Source organism: Ciconia boyciana, chromosome 1, assembly GCF_034638445.1.
Source record: "Ciconia boyciana chromosome 1, ASM3463844v1, whole genome shotgun sequence".
Lineage (NCBI taxonomy): Eukaryota > Metazoa > Chordata > Aves > Ciconiiformes > Ciconiidae > Ciconia > Ciconia boyciana.
This window is the reverse complement of record NC_132934.1, coordinates 213,469,776-213,484,625: the sequence shown is the minus strand read 5'-3', so window position 1 is coordinate 213,484,625 and position 14,850 is coordinate 213,469,776. Positions and strand designations below refer to the sequence as shown.

At 36.3% G+C, this 14,850-nt stretch overlaps 1 protein-coding gene across 4 annotated transcripts in view; it reads left to right on the top strand.

Moving 5' to 3' along the window:
- The window catches only part of PICALM (phosphatidylinositol binding clathrin assembly protein), a 71,989-nt gene that overhangs the window by 6,088 nt on the left and 51,051 nt on the right, over window positions 1-14,850 (top strand). The window contains exon 2 of one of the 4 annotated variants that reach the window (XM_072850815.1): window positions 1,522-1,639. The exons of the other annotated variants lie outside the window; for them this stretch is intronic. The gene's annotated coding sequence lies outside the window, so the exon portion shown is untranslated. The remainder of the gene's footprint in view (window positions 1-1,521; window positions 1,640-14,850) is intronic. 4 annotated transcript variants of the gene reach the window in all.

Sequence of the window (14,850 nt, the reverse complement as noted above, 5' to 3'; positions counted from 1 at the left end):
TGCCAAAAAGCTGCAGCCAAGTGGAAAGGAAAGAAATTGATGTTGATATAAAATCGTTGGTTTTGATATTTTTCGTGCTCTTCTAAGCCATTTTCTCCATTGTGAAATATGATAGTGAGCAGGTAGGGTATGAACTTTTATTAACTGTGTACCCTTCTAAACTCGAAGTAGAAATACTGTTGCACTTCGTATTTTACCCCTAGCATTACATTAGAGCTTTATCAATTAGCTGGCAGATTCTAAACCTCAAAATGATATTAGTAAATTCAGTGCTAACTTGCGGTACTCTCAAGTCTACTGGTGGCAAATCCAAGTTATGAGTAATATGTGACAAATTGGGTGTTGAGACTTGAGAAATTAGGGAACTAAGCTGTACTTAACTGTGTGAAAATAATGAAGTTAAGCATTTCATAAAGACTTAACAAATATGTTGGATTTTCCGATTGTAACTGAACATCTGTGCTATTTTGCTAAAGGAGCTTTATTAAAGTAATGCTTATCTGGATCATTGCAATATTAAACATGAGTAAATTAGGCTTTTATAAGTTTTACCTCAAAACAGAGGTTGTAGAATAAGGTGATCTACACCAAAAGTTACCTTGGGAATGTCAATTCCTAGCACGAAGCATAAGAAAATTTACAGGAGTGAACAGTGGTGGCATAAGGGAAATCCTGTGGTTTTATTTTAATTCATGTCATGACGTATACATGGTCTATAAAATAAAAAATGCAAAAGGTGGGGTTTATACTCATTCTGAGCTCTCCTATAAGATTTCCTTCAGACCTATGTTAATTTACTGAGGAAGAGCTCTCCACATCAACCCCTCCTTTTTCCCTTTCTCCTGAAAAGACACTTTGAAATCTTCACTTAATGTTCTTTATTGCTTCCTCCCAAGCAAGCAGTCCTTCCGTCACAACATCCATACGTTCTAGCCGTGGTGCCGTTCTAGCAGCAGTGATTCTTTTGCTTATGTAGGAAGTGATAAGTTTGCACGGGTTGAAACTGCACTCTGGTATTTCACATATTTACTCTAAATATGGTACTTGCAGTAGCATGTAGCACAGCTATTCCAGTTGCCAGCTGCGTGCTGCGACATCAACAAAGTATCTCTATTGTTTGTGACCTTTGCCAGTTTTTAATAATTAATTTAATAACAATTTAAAGCACAAATTATGAATCCTTAATAACGCTGTTTCCTAGTCAAATATTTAGAGTATAAAAAAAGTGTTTCCACATTAATAGCTTGTAAAACCTTTTTTTTATCCTGTTGAAGAAGGTGGTAATGAAACTCATGTAATTCCTCAATTAGTTTTGTTAAAAAACAAAACACACCCCACCCCCCCCACCCCACCCTAACAAAACCCACTGGTATTCTACTGTACAGCATAAGTTCCTGAAGTTACAATAGTAAGCTGGATTTCAAGACCAAGACTGGATAATATACCAAGTTTTAAACTAAACTCAGGTTACAAACAGAAGTAAACACGGTTTAAATTTTTTTTTTTTTTTTTTTTTTTTAGATCTTTCGATGCCTTTAATCTGGCAGTAAATCCACTCAGAGCAGCTCTGGTTGTCTGTGATTTGTTGCTCTATCTGCCAAATCAGAAGGTTGAGTGTCTTGGCTATCAAACGGTAGAAGTAGGTGTCTTCATGTTCTTTGGCATTCTTAAGGGCTGCTTGTAACTCGCTTTGCTGTTGGCGATGTTTGGATTCTTCTGGGGTGGATAATGAGCTGTAATGCGATACGGCAATGTTTCTGTACCTGTCTCTTGCTTCTCAGGTGTGTGCTTTTTGTTTTGGGTTTAGTTTTGTTATGTAGTCTTGTGTCCCTCTTTTCCCCCCTTCTCCCTATGTGTTCAGCAGTCACATCGGCATTTTACCTACATTTGTTTGCAGTTGCACTTGGCTTATTTGGCTGATATCTCTGCTCTTGCTGACAGATGGGTCGATATTTAATTGGAAATTGGGTCACACTTGAATTTGAATTTGATTTTATCTCCTTCCCCTCCCTCCCTGCCCAGTATTGCCATAATAGTTGCAGCCATCACTGCAACCTGTATCAAACTTTATGATTTTTTTTCTGATCCACAACTCTGTGTATTCTTAACTCAACCTTATTTTTTTATGTGAAATGTTAAAAGTTGTTCAAACTATTGTGATGGTTAAGCCCCCATACTGAGAATGGTGGTGTAATTTGATCGGATTTAATTGTCCGTCCCTTTTTCTATTTGCCAGAAACCATTGGTGTTTGTAGTTCAGCAAGTATACTGTTATGAAGAGATTAAAAATAACTCTCGTTTAAAAATCAGTCTGGTAGGAGTATTTACTTGATTATGTATAGCAGCTACATGCAGCTGTAGTTCACAAAGCAATTCTTCATTTCTGTATTGATGTAAAGCTAGCTTCATTGAGTCTAGCTTACTCATTAAATGCCTTCATCCTTTTCTTCTGTCTTACAAGGGGTACTTCAGTTTAATATTTATATAAGTGATTATGTCAGTTTGTAAGTTTTAGGGGTGAAATTCAGGTGTTTTACTTGCAATTACTTTTATTCATCAGGACCTACAACTAGTACTGTTCAAATCACAGTTGCAGTAGTTCAGAAAGTCATTTTTTCCAGTTTAATATCCTTGTGTTCTTTTTTCCTCTTCACAAGCCAAGTTTGTTTACTATTTAGAAATATACTGGAATCCTTAGGGAGATTTCAATTTTGAATTAATTCTCAGGGTGACAGTCCATGTCACTTTTCTTCCATTGATATAGACATGCTCTAATTAGCTGGTTTTAAGTCAAATTACTGAATTTTGTTTTATTATCCTTTTAATAAAATTTTCTGTAATATATTAATAACCTGTCTTAAATTCAATAGGAGTTCTTTCTCCCTGGAGTGCTTGCGTTTCAGTCATGAGTGTCACAGTACAGCATTGCAGAATAAAATTTAGAGTATCAAAAATATACTTGAAGTGGATTTTAATCATAGGAATGAAAGAAAAGTAAAGGGAAACCAAATATGAACACTTTTGCATTCCTGGGCTGTAGTTATTTATTATAAGGATATAAAATGTGTAGTAAGTTGCTGCATTTGATTAGCTGTCAAGTGGAGAAACTCAGGATGCACAACTCCTAACTGTAAACTGTTTGAAACGCAGGAACTGGCACGCTATGTTGTGCTTTGGGGGAGAATGATGGTCTGAATACAGACTTTTATTTAAGTTCTTGATAGTTAATGGGGAGCTAGCTCAAGCTTTCTTCCAGATCTGTTCAGTTGGAATGCTTTGCCGCAGCAGTAGTGTCATTAACCCTATCAAATATAATCAAAGCTAAAACATAAATTAAGTAAATTTCCTAACAGATTACTTTGCATTAAAAATATGGAATATGTGAAGTTTATTTCCATGCTGAATTTAGTGTGTAAGTGGATGGAAATCCAGAGAAGCTTTTGCCTTAGTTCTCGAATACCGGGGAACAGCATGGTTAGTTCAACCTCTGATGTTTGGAATTGCATTGTTATGAATTTGAAGCTCTTACATTTCCAGGGGCTGATTTTCTGTTTTTGTTGTTTTTTGCTTTTTGTTTACACACAGTTATTTTATGAGGAGACTTTCTTCAGATTTAATTATCTGTAAGTAAAATACAGTGTGTTAGAGGAGATACTTTTGTCCTTATTTTAAACTGTTAATGTGGAGCCTTTGTAGGCAGGAATGTGGTCAGCCTCTTGGTATGTGGTAGGGCTGACACAAGATGTTATAACACCCAGTTTTACTCCATATTGCTCCATATTCTTTTTAGCTCTCTGAGGTTTTAACCAGTGAACAAATCTTACTTTGAAGCAAATGGTATAACTATATTTTGCATTGTGCGAGCTTTTCTTTATGAAACCATTTAATTTTAAAGATAGAATCTGGCTGAAATCATCTTTCCTTTTACGGAGGACCAAAAGGCGGATGACATTTACTTCTGCTCTTGACTTTAGTTTATCTTAGAGGCTGTTTGTGATAGGGACGTGTCTTTGTGCATGGTAAATAGAGAAATTCCCGTCTGAAAGCTGTGGGGTAGGGAGGAGTTCTTTCTGTGCACAACTTCCCTTACCAGTCCAGTTTCAAACTTAAGGATTTGAAGCTCTATGTTTGCTCTAAAACTTTGTGAAACTTGATAACCACTTGGTCACTAATAAAATGCTCACGAGTGATCTCTAAAACTGGGGGATGAGGGGAAGAGCCGATCTGGATTTATGAAACTCAGACATAACAGCGTTGTTGTAAGAGGGTGGGTTCCCCTTTGTAAGGTCATTTGCTTTATCTACTGAAAATCAGTAAAGCTTAATGTATGGTGCTGGAAAAACAACTTCATTTTCACTCTCCATGTTCAATGAAGACCGTTCCTGCTCCACCCTAACCTGTATCACAGTATATTTTCAAACTTTTACTCTGAGCGGCTTTGACATGGGCTGAAAAGGATGATTTTGATCCTTTAGCTGTTGTGCCCTTGTAAAAAGGTGCTGTTCAAATGTGCATTGAAGCTGTACTTGGGATGAGCCAGGATGAGTTTTGTTTGCTCAGGGAGCTCCAAATATCTCATGGGAGATGTTAGTCTAAATTGAAGAAGGAAGTAACAGCTAAATTAGGCAGGCATTTCCAACATTTCTATTAATAGCATGGAGGATTTTAGCTGTTCCTGTACTTGACTGCCTCCCTTCATGGGGAGAGCTGCACACTTACAGTGCATGAGTGTTAGTTGAAACAGTTTTGTGAAGATACCTGTGTTTTGATGGGGAGAGAGGTGATTTCTTTTAATTTTTTTTTTCTTTGAGATCTGGTGCTCTGTTTCATCCAGTTTGCTAACAGTTCATGTCAAAATCTGATCCTGTGTTGGCCAAAAGAAAAGGTATGACAGTGGCTGTCAGTGACAAATCTCCTTTAATGAGTTCACCTACTTTAAGTGCAAAATGTGAAATAAATGATATGGAATTGATGGAGCTTGCATTAAAATGGCTGCAAGAAGTACTCTAGATCCAGGTGTCTTGAATTTTAGTTGCTTAAAAAAAAATCGGTAAATTAGAAAGTAGTGACACTTTTTTAACCAAAATTACTAGAATTTTGCACATCACCAAATATGTTAGCATGGAAAGAGCAGCTTCATGTTTTTTGTTATGCTTCTTTCTCCTATTCCTGCTGGAAAAAATTAAGATTAGGCCTGTTTAGGAGTAGACAGAAGTCATCTAGAGGTGGCTGGTATGTAGATGGCCTTTCACATGAAGAAATCACTTGCAAGATTTAGGGGAAAGAGCAAAGAACAGAAGGAAAGCAACACAATTTCACAATTTCATGTCTAGAATTCATTTCAGACTTTATACTATTATCTCAGTCCCCATGCTTTGTTACGAAACTGACTATTTTTCTTTCAGTTTTTCAGCATAGAGAAAGAAAAATCTCAGACACATTCTGCAAAACTGTGTATTCAAACCATGTATTTTCAGTAAGTTTATATACTGGGCTTTTGATACTTCCTATATTAAAATGAACCCAAATTACTTAGTCATTTTTGCATCTTTATGATGTTGGAAGAGCATGATTTAATAATCATACCATTTTAGCATATGGCTTAAACTTCTTTGGTGTTAGGTGCAAAAGTTTCCCAGATTTTTCCCTTTATCAGGTTAAACTCCCAATTTTGCTACTTTCTGTAAGTATATGAAAAGCAGTTAAATGTGGAGTGTTGGTTTTTAGCCAATATACTGCAGGGGCAAAAGGACCTATAATAGATGCTGTTGCTCCATTAGAATCTCTTGACAGTATAGCTTATTTTGTTGAACAAACTAGCATGAACTTTTGACAAAAGAAGGCATATTTCCACAAAACGATATGTCTGGGTTGGTTTTTTTTGCCAGTAATTAACAGGACAGCCCTTTACTGTAGGTAAAGCTGTAGAGGACGCTGTCTGCCAAGAAATATGTCCTACCATGCATTTAAATATTTTTACAATTACACTGAATTTATTGTCCTATATGATTTCCAGTTTGCTGAGGACACCAGTACCTGTAGTGTGCTGCAGGCATTACACAGTCTGGGAGGCTGCATAGTAGAAGATATGTTTTGGCATGAGGTGCCTTCCAGAAACTGGAAAGAGAAGGTCATAGTCTGACCAAAAAACTTGGCTGTACGGAGGTGGATGTACACGTCTTCATCTGCAGTTTCAGCACTGATGGAGGTAGGGAAATACAGAGGCATAACTTCTTGAAGTCAAATACATGTTTCCTGACAGCTCCCAAAGGCATTCGGGAAGAATGTGCTATTCTTGCTCTGAATTACATTCTGTTTAGAAAGAAATCTAATTTCCAAAGTCTTACTTTAAAATGGGAGAGAATGACAGATATTCCAAACAACTTTACTAGAGCGAGTAAGACTTTTGAGTTAGTGAAATGAGACAGGTATTGAAGTAGGAAAACCTCAGATCAGATGGCTTTGGTTATTTCTTATCTTTTGGTTTGCTCTATTAAACTGTCTAAAGATGCAGCAGTGCCATTCAAAGGGGAAAAAATGTGAATTACATGTGTGTGATTAGTTCTAAAATTAAAAATACTGGGAGAATTTTTTGACTTGAAAAGTATCTTCAGTGAGGTGTGGTGGCAGGAGGTCAGGCTAGTGTTGACGCACGATGGTCGTTTCGGTTTCGCTATGCTGTAGAGTGATGGTACACCACTACTACAAAATTACTTTCTGATGCATCTTTTAGAATAAAGTGATGTGGAAGTTAAACATCTAAGAAACACCTAAATTACACTTGCCTGAATACTTTATATATTTAGAAGATACATATATTTAGGTTTAGAAACTGTGCTAGAGGTGTTTACTGACAAAATGTGCTGTGCATAAAGTCAGGCTTGTTTTCTCCAATTTTCTGTAATGCAGTATTAAGGAAGTCACAGATGTTGGAAGGTGGCATAGGTACTTTGGCTGCCTTTGGGTATACTTTTTAACAGGTTTGATCTGAATCCTATATGGACCAGGTGAGCTCTGGGACTGGAAGCTTTGAAGAGAGGCCGTTGAGCTTTATCATAAATGGTGGCATCAACAACTATGGGACTTACTCCCACAAGTTGAGGCCAGGAGTTCTTTGCAGGATTGAGGAAGGTTAGATACTGAAGTAAACCCTAGTTATGTTGAAGGCGCACCTTCTTCAAAAAATAAGTCATCTTGCTGCAAAACAGCTACAGAGTTGTGCTTATTGAAGACTTTTTGTTCTGGAGCGTCTGCTGTTGACAAAATTGTTTCTCTGTTCCAGTAGTCTGGGCTACAATAATGTTACTGTACCACTGCTAGCAAGCTGCCAGGTAAGGGTATATTGTTAGTACTTTGCTAAAGTCTAGGAGGTATTTGAGAGCAGTCTGCAGGGGTTGGTTGCTTACTATCAGCAGTACAACAGCTGCTTGTCCATGTATTTCACAAGTCTTGTTTTTAACACATGTCCATTAGCACAACTTCTTTTTATTGTATGGAGGTGTAATAGCTATGGAGTATTTGCAGAATAAGTTCCTTTGGAGCAGAAGGAAGGGGCTTTAAGTGCATACTGTAACCAAAAATTTACAGTACGCAAAGGCAGATGGCTTGGGCACTATTCTTGTTGGAGAGAAAGATAGAGAACAGCATGATAAGATATTCAATGTGTACGTGGTGATGAAGAGACCTGAGGGTTAGTATCTTTGGCATCACATACTGATCTCTCTCAGCTGCCTATAAACCATGTTAACATGCCTTCTCTATGCACCTTAAGGTAAAATCTTAGGATAAACTCGCAGGTATGTAGACTGTTTGCTTGAAATAGCTTCATGTTTGCAGTATAGTGTCAAAGCAATACAATTTTCAAATTAAGTAGTCTTTATCAAAATAGAAATGTTCCACCTAATGCAATTCATTGTGTTTCCATCCATCTAATGGGTATGACTATCCATGCTATAAATATTACATTGGATACTTAGATATTTATTATAATATTTAATATAGTAATTTAATATTATACTCCAATATATTAAATATTTATTTCAATATTGAATCACATGGCTGTCATTCAGAATCAAAGCCTGCCCAGCCACCTGTCCTAATGTATTCTCAAACAGCACTGCTCATACAGAACCCTTAAGGTATTACCTGCTTTCTAGCTCATCAGAACCTAAAGAAGTGGATGCATCCTAAAGTGTTTGCAGTTATGTGCTCTGAAAATACTTAATGTTGAACCAATAACTATTCATAATGTAATTCATGAATGCATTAAAGCTAGCATGATCAGTGAAAAAGAGCATTTGTTTCTCCCTGGTTTACATAGGCCAATGGGTTAAATACTCAGATTGAATGTACTGCTTATGCAGGAATTGTCATGTTAGTTGGCCGATACAGGCATTTTTCACATCGTAATCAAGAATCACCTTTAGTATATGATATATAGGCTCATTATTAAGCACGTTGGTAAAGATAGGATCAAGGCTCTAAGTTCACAGATACTTTTCAGTGGGAATAATGTATTAGTGCGTGTGTGGGAGCTAATACTTATTTTGGATGAGATTTCATGATAGAATGCTTTTGAAAGGTACTGTAGGAATTAAATGTGGAGCAAAAGTGTTCAATAGTTTTAGCATGTCTTGCATATTTCTCAGCCTTAGGGTGCTGAAGCAGTAGTTGATATGTTTTGTTTAGAGGAAGAACTTAAGGTCTTTTCTTAAGAGTAATGCAATATTGATAGAACTTGGAACTTTGCAAGGATAATGCTTTTGCAGAAGAAAAATACTTGGATATCTGAAAAGCTGTCATAAGAAGTGTTACTGAAATTAGAGGGGCAGAAAAATCTTATCTGTATAAGTAATGTTATCCATCCATCTCTTCTTTAAATGAAATACAGGCAATTAGAAGTTCATAAACTTTTTGAAAATTACAAACAATGTATACATGGTGTGCAGGAAGAAAAGTATGACAAAAGTGTTTGGCAGAAATTTTTTTATCTTTGTGACCTGGATCATTCATGCTGATAGGTCCCCCCCAGATTAAATTTGTTAAACTTTGTATACACATTTCAGTTAAATAAGTGTTGCACTTGGGAGACTGTAAATTTCGAGAGGTCTTTCAAACGGCTACCATGGTATGTAGAAGGAGAGCAATGTTATCACTTTGAAGTATGAAAGGATTCAAAGTTGGGCTTTCACATCCTCAGCCGAGACAGTTCTAATAAGCCATGGATTATCTGGTGTAGGCTGAGCTGACAGAAACCTCCACTGGTATGAACATTAGTTGGGAATCGCTATTTGCATGTTGTGCCCAGTATAGCTGTGGACTCTTTTTTTTGTTTTTGACTACTTAGCTTGTATTCATTGAGCATGACTTCAACATATATAAACAACTTCACTATATATGTATGTTTAAACTGTCTCTGTGTGTTGTATTTGTAATAAAAATGTGTATTTTTGTACTGAAAAGAGCTTATAACTTACTCTTTAAAATGGCGCACTAAGAAAGCTGTGATGAAAAAACAATACCAGTGAAAATCCCTAGTGGAGACGTAGTTCACTGTGTCAAAACACTTCTTTTGCAGAAAGATGTAGTGTCACTGATGGTTATTCACCTAAAGAAATTTTTGCCAGTATGCCACATCCACTCCAGAGATGTGTAACCTTTAATTTCATAACTGCACCCAAAAATAAAGTTAAAAACATGCCTGTATAAAAGGGGAGAAAATGATACTGAAGATGGCCCAAACATTAACAGGCCTTTTTTCTTTAAGCTTCACAAGAGATAATTGTGACCAGATATTAAATACAATTATTCTTTACAAGAGGAAAAGACTGATGCCGCCCACCCCCCTGAAAACTATGCTAAGGAATATTTACTTATGTTAGCTGAATTCAAATTGGCAGGACCTGGTAGACATCTTCTGAAATGAAATTTCTGATTCTAGCTTAAATAATCTCTTAAATTTTTGGCAACTGTCTCTAAGAAAATGTGAATGCTGAAGAACAGCAGACAGAAAGGAATTGTAGGGAGAGGAGAGGATCTGGAAAATTAATCTTTAGAATGATAACTAATATCCTTTAGATACTTTTGTATTGATTAAGATTTTAACAAAGATAGTTCTCTCCTGTTACAACAACTGATGCAGGTAACAAGCATGTTTTTTGGTGTGTTTTCTCTGCATGACACTAAGTAGTGCATGGGCAAACTGCTTCAATACAGGCTGCTTACATCACTTTGCCATCAAATTGGAGGATATTTAAAGTGGAGAATATGTCCGTATCTGGTTCTAATGATGCTTTTTATTAATAACTGGTATGTTGGAATACACCATATGTTAACAGAGAATAGCATTGTGCTGGGAATGTTTGCAGCTGCTCTTCAGACCAAGATTAGAAGACAAAGTTACGCTGATAAATTGGAGTACTACTCCATGAATGCTTGCATGTGCAAAGTTATAAATTGGTAAGGAAGGTTAAGTTCCTTCCCAAATGGGCAAGGAAGGTGTCAAAGTTGAGTGTGGGAGCACTACAAGAGGCTTTGGCTCATTTCATTTTAGTTATAAACCACCAATGTGAGGCTGCCAGAAAGATGGGTGTCATTCTGTATGTCTACAGAAGAATGTATTATGAGGCAGAAAGTTGTTTCCAATGTATTTGGTGCTGGGGAGCTTCAGTATCCAGCTTGGGGCACTATATTTAAAAAAAAAAAAGTGAAACTGTAGAGAATCCAGAGGAGATCAGCTGAATTAAGACGACTGGAAAGTTAGGAAATATTGAAAGAATAGTATTTATTTTATTAAGGAAATAGATAACAGAATAGTGTCTTTCCATTGTGTTGATGGCTTTTATGCAGAGGGCAGATATTCTGTCTCCACTGAGAAGGACAAGAGGAAGTTCCTTTTTTAATCTGCACCAGAACATCGGGCTTTTGGGATATAAGATAGGTCTAAGGAAACTTGGAATTATGGAGATGTGGAGTAACCACTGAAGGCCAAGGCAGACATCTTTGAAGAACAGCGGATGGCTGTAGTTGGATGGTTGAGTAACATAATCGCTCATTGTTGCTGAAAGTGGGAGGACTTGTCCACTTCCCTTTTTCCTCTTATTCTTCTTACTTTTACATGTCGTCATCTCCTCTTCCCTAGTGGCTTTTGCCAGTTTTGGTCTTCTGTGAGCCTTTTTTTTTGTCTTGTAGGACAATGGAAAAACTATGCGGGGTTCTGTCCCCCTCTGTGTTGTCCCCCATCATCCCACCCACCACCACTTAAGTTAGGGTTCTTTTCTGATAAATTAATATGGTTTGGAGAGAAGTACACCAGTGTTGGCATAACATAAGCAGTGGAAGTATGTGGCTGTTAGCAGGTAGAGACAGGAATGGGACCACCCTGTTTCGTGTCAGTGAGCTGTCATGAAAACAGATCCTATGGGTAATTATGTCTAAGATGAAGCAGGGGAATTACATATTAATTGAGGTCATTTCCAAGCTTTATTGATTTTCTGTGATTTGATAGCGATTGAGATGTGATCAGCTGAACCTAAGTTATGAGGGGTTTTGAAAATAAGGTAGCTGGTGTTTGAAATAATATAAAGGGTAGTTAGTTGAGGGAGTCAGAAGGAAAGAGTAATTTAAGGCTCGCTCTTGCTTCCGCATTGATGGTTCTCCTAGACTAACTGTTCATGTAACCATCCTGACCTGTTCTTATGAATTTGTGTTGGTCTAAAAAACTAACTTACATGATGTGTTAAACTTGCTTCAAGATCTAGGTGAATTAAGCTATAGTTTGTATTCAACTGGAAGAGTAGAAATGTTGGGGGAATGAAGGAATGAGTTAGCTTGTAGCAGTAGCAACATAAGCCAGATCCATTAGCTCCAAGTCTGTTCAGTTGTGAGCTTGATAGCCTTTTCCTTATAAAAAGGGAGAGGAAGAGTCATAAAGCTGAGCAAAACTAGTTGTCACTGATACTGGTTCTATAACTGGATGTCTTTGAGAACTCGTTCCTCAGAGGGGTCCAGGCTCCAACAACCTATAAGTTTAGTCAAGAATCTGCAGTAGCCGAGTGGAGCGTAGCAAACCTAGTTGGTCTAAATGGACCCATTCCAGATGTGGGATTAGAGTAGATGGCCTCCAGAGGTTCTGCCCAACATGAATTATTTTATAACTCAGTAATCCTAAGTATGTATAACTTATTTTATTTATTCTGCTATGATGATCTGTCAATTTAGGTTATTTTTTTAAATTGAGCTTAACAGAATACCAGCAACTTCACTTGTCTGAAAGTGTAATGTGATGATGCTTGCGGGATGAACGGAACAGCTTAAAATTGTCATTTTTTCCAAGGAGAAATGTATCTGATTAGATGAGCAGATAAGAGCAAGGATCGTGGTGTTGTATATTCAGTTTCTAAACTGCTCTAACTTGTTTATGTGCTGTCACGGTACACTTAAGCTTGTGTAATTGTGCCTGTAACTGCTTCTGGATTAATGAGACAAATGTAGTTGAGATTAGTGTTGTATTTACAATATGTGGCTGGAGCTGTTGAGACAAAATTTAGCAGTATTTTAATGTTAGCCTTTAAAGTGTGATGGGGTACTCAGCAAGTTTAAAGGTAAGAACTTATTTGGGAACCAATGTTCTGCTATGTCTGGAGAAATAAATTCTGGAAAGGTAGCTTAGCCAGACTTGTCATTTCCGCAGTATTTGTAACTGTGGAGAACTTTGAATAATCATTATGAACAGTGGATCAAAATGGTAATTTGGTACCTACCTGTATGTGTGAATTAAAATGAAAAATAAAAAAAAAAAAAAACTTGTCAGTGTGACTTACCTACTATTTTTTGAATTGCGCTTCCCTTATTTTTAACTTCTTTTACTGTTTCATTTATTGATGCTTTGTTTGCTGATGAGTTTTGGTAGACAATCCTAATGTTACTCGGAGAAGTCTTTGTTAAAGCAGTTGTCCCGCTGAACCTGATTTTACTCTATTTTTCACAGCAAGTATCTTAATCATTTTTTACAGTTCTGAAACATAAGAAGTAAAGGTTAGTCAAAGAGTTGCTGTAAGAGTAAATCTAGACAGTTAGAGATACCTGAGGCAACAATGCTGAGTTCATAGGGTTACTGATAGAGATTTAAAGTAGTTTCTAAGAACTGCAATTAGAAATTGCAGTTTTAGGTAGGAGGGAGAACATGATAGTCGTATTTGAATCGCAAGAAAAAGACAAGATGCAACTTGATGAAATAAAAATATAAATTGTTGGCTGTAGAACAAGTTATTCTACATTATATTAAAGCTGCCTTCTGCCTTTTATATCCTGCTTATCTAATGTAAATAAGATTAAATCACGTTCCTTTTTAAACATGGAAAGCCCTGAACAGAGTCGGTCTTCTCAGATTTCTTTAACTCTTCCATAAATTATTTCCTGAGTCGGTGTATCTGGCTTTTAGAATAATGTTATATGCAGAGGAAGAATTTTCAACTGGAATTCTTATTGTTAATTATAAGAAATGTGTGGTCCAGATTTCCTTGTCCCCCTCTCAAGGTGACTTGGGTGAAGCCACAGGGATGTCTGCTATAGAAAACTCCTTCTAGTAAAGCAGTTTCGTACAAATGAGTTTATTCAGAAGAGAAACAAAACTAAATTTAGAACTAATATTGTTTATGGCATATTTTTGTTAAACTGCAAATATAGGTATTTTCTTGTAATTGTGAAAACATTTAAGTGTCACTCAGTTTTCAAATACATGCTGGTCATGTAATATTCTTCCATCACATGAAATGTCATTTACTGGCTCAGACTGATATTTAACATCACTGTCTTTTTCTAGCTTGATGACTTAAGTGTGCCATTTGGTGTTTCTTTGTTTTGGCACAGGCTTCATTTGCAGTTACCAAATGTATCTCTTTGAGGAAGAAACCAATTTTTTAAAATCGTCAATTTTGTATGCCTGAATTCATGTTCAAAACTACTTTGATTATTGTTTTTAGACAGATTGTTTGGTTCTCTAATGAAAATTACTTATTTAGATCCAGGAACTTTCTAATCCTATTTTCCATATCTAAATAAGGACATCACCTATGGAAGAGGTGGGAAATTATTTAGAAATTTACAGAAAGCATACATTGAGTTATCTGGATTTAAAATGTCAGTTGGAATGTGTAGAATCAGATTTGAATGTGTCAGGGTTCACGGTCATCAGAACTGTTAATCAGTAGAAGTAGATTTTAATAACAGATTTTACAGCCAACCTCTGTATTTTGTTCTTATTTTAGTATTTCTGATTTCTTGTGTTTTATAAGTGTCCAAAATCCTTTCATGGCACAGCTAAATCCTCTAGTTTTTAAATATTGAAGAAGAGTACATGTTAAATGTTCTATAAATGTTTTCAAGGGGGTTTGCTAGAGTTCATAAACTTTTCAAATAAAACTGGTATGTATTTGTGAAGTAATTTCAAGTTTTGGGGTTTTTTGAAAAATATTGTATTGATACTGGATAAGATTAGGAAAAGAAATATCTTAAGTGCTTGTTACCTTCATAATCAGCTTGTCAAGGTGAGTGGAAAAAATAACCACCATAATCCAAAATACTTGTTGTCATCAGCAGCCAATTGAAAAACTCTTCTCCTTGACACTTTATATTGGACATTTTAAAACCAGGGGCTATCTTGACTTGCCTTCTATTCAAGGTAGGAAGATGATCTGTTATGGAAATTTGAAGAAAACAATGCAACTAGAAAAAATACCTAATATAGAGAGATTGGGTAATTCTAATCTTTCATGTTAAACTTCACAAAAAACACCCAGCCTAAAGAAATTTTTAGTTCAGCAAATGACAGGATAAAAACTGACCATGAAA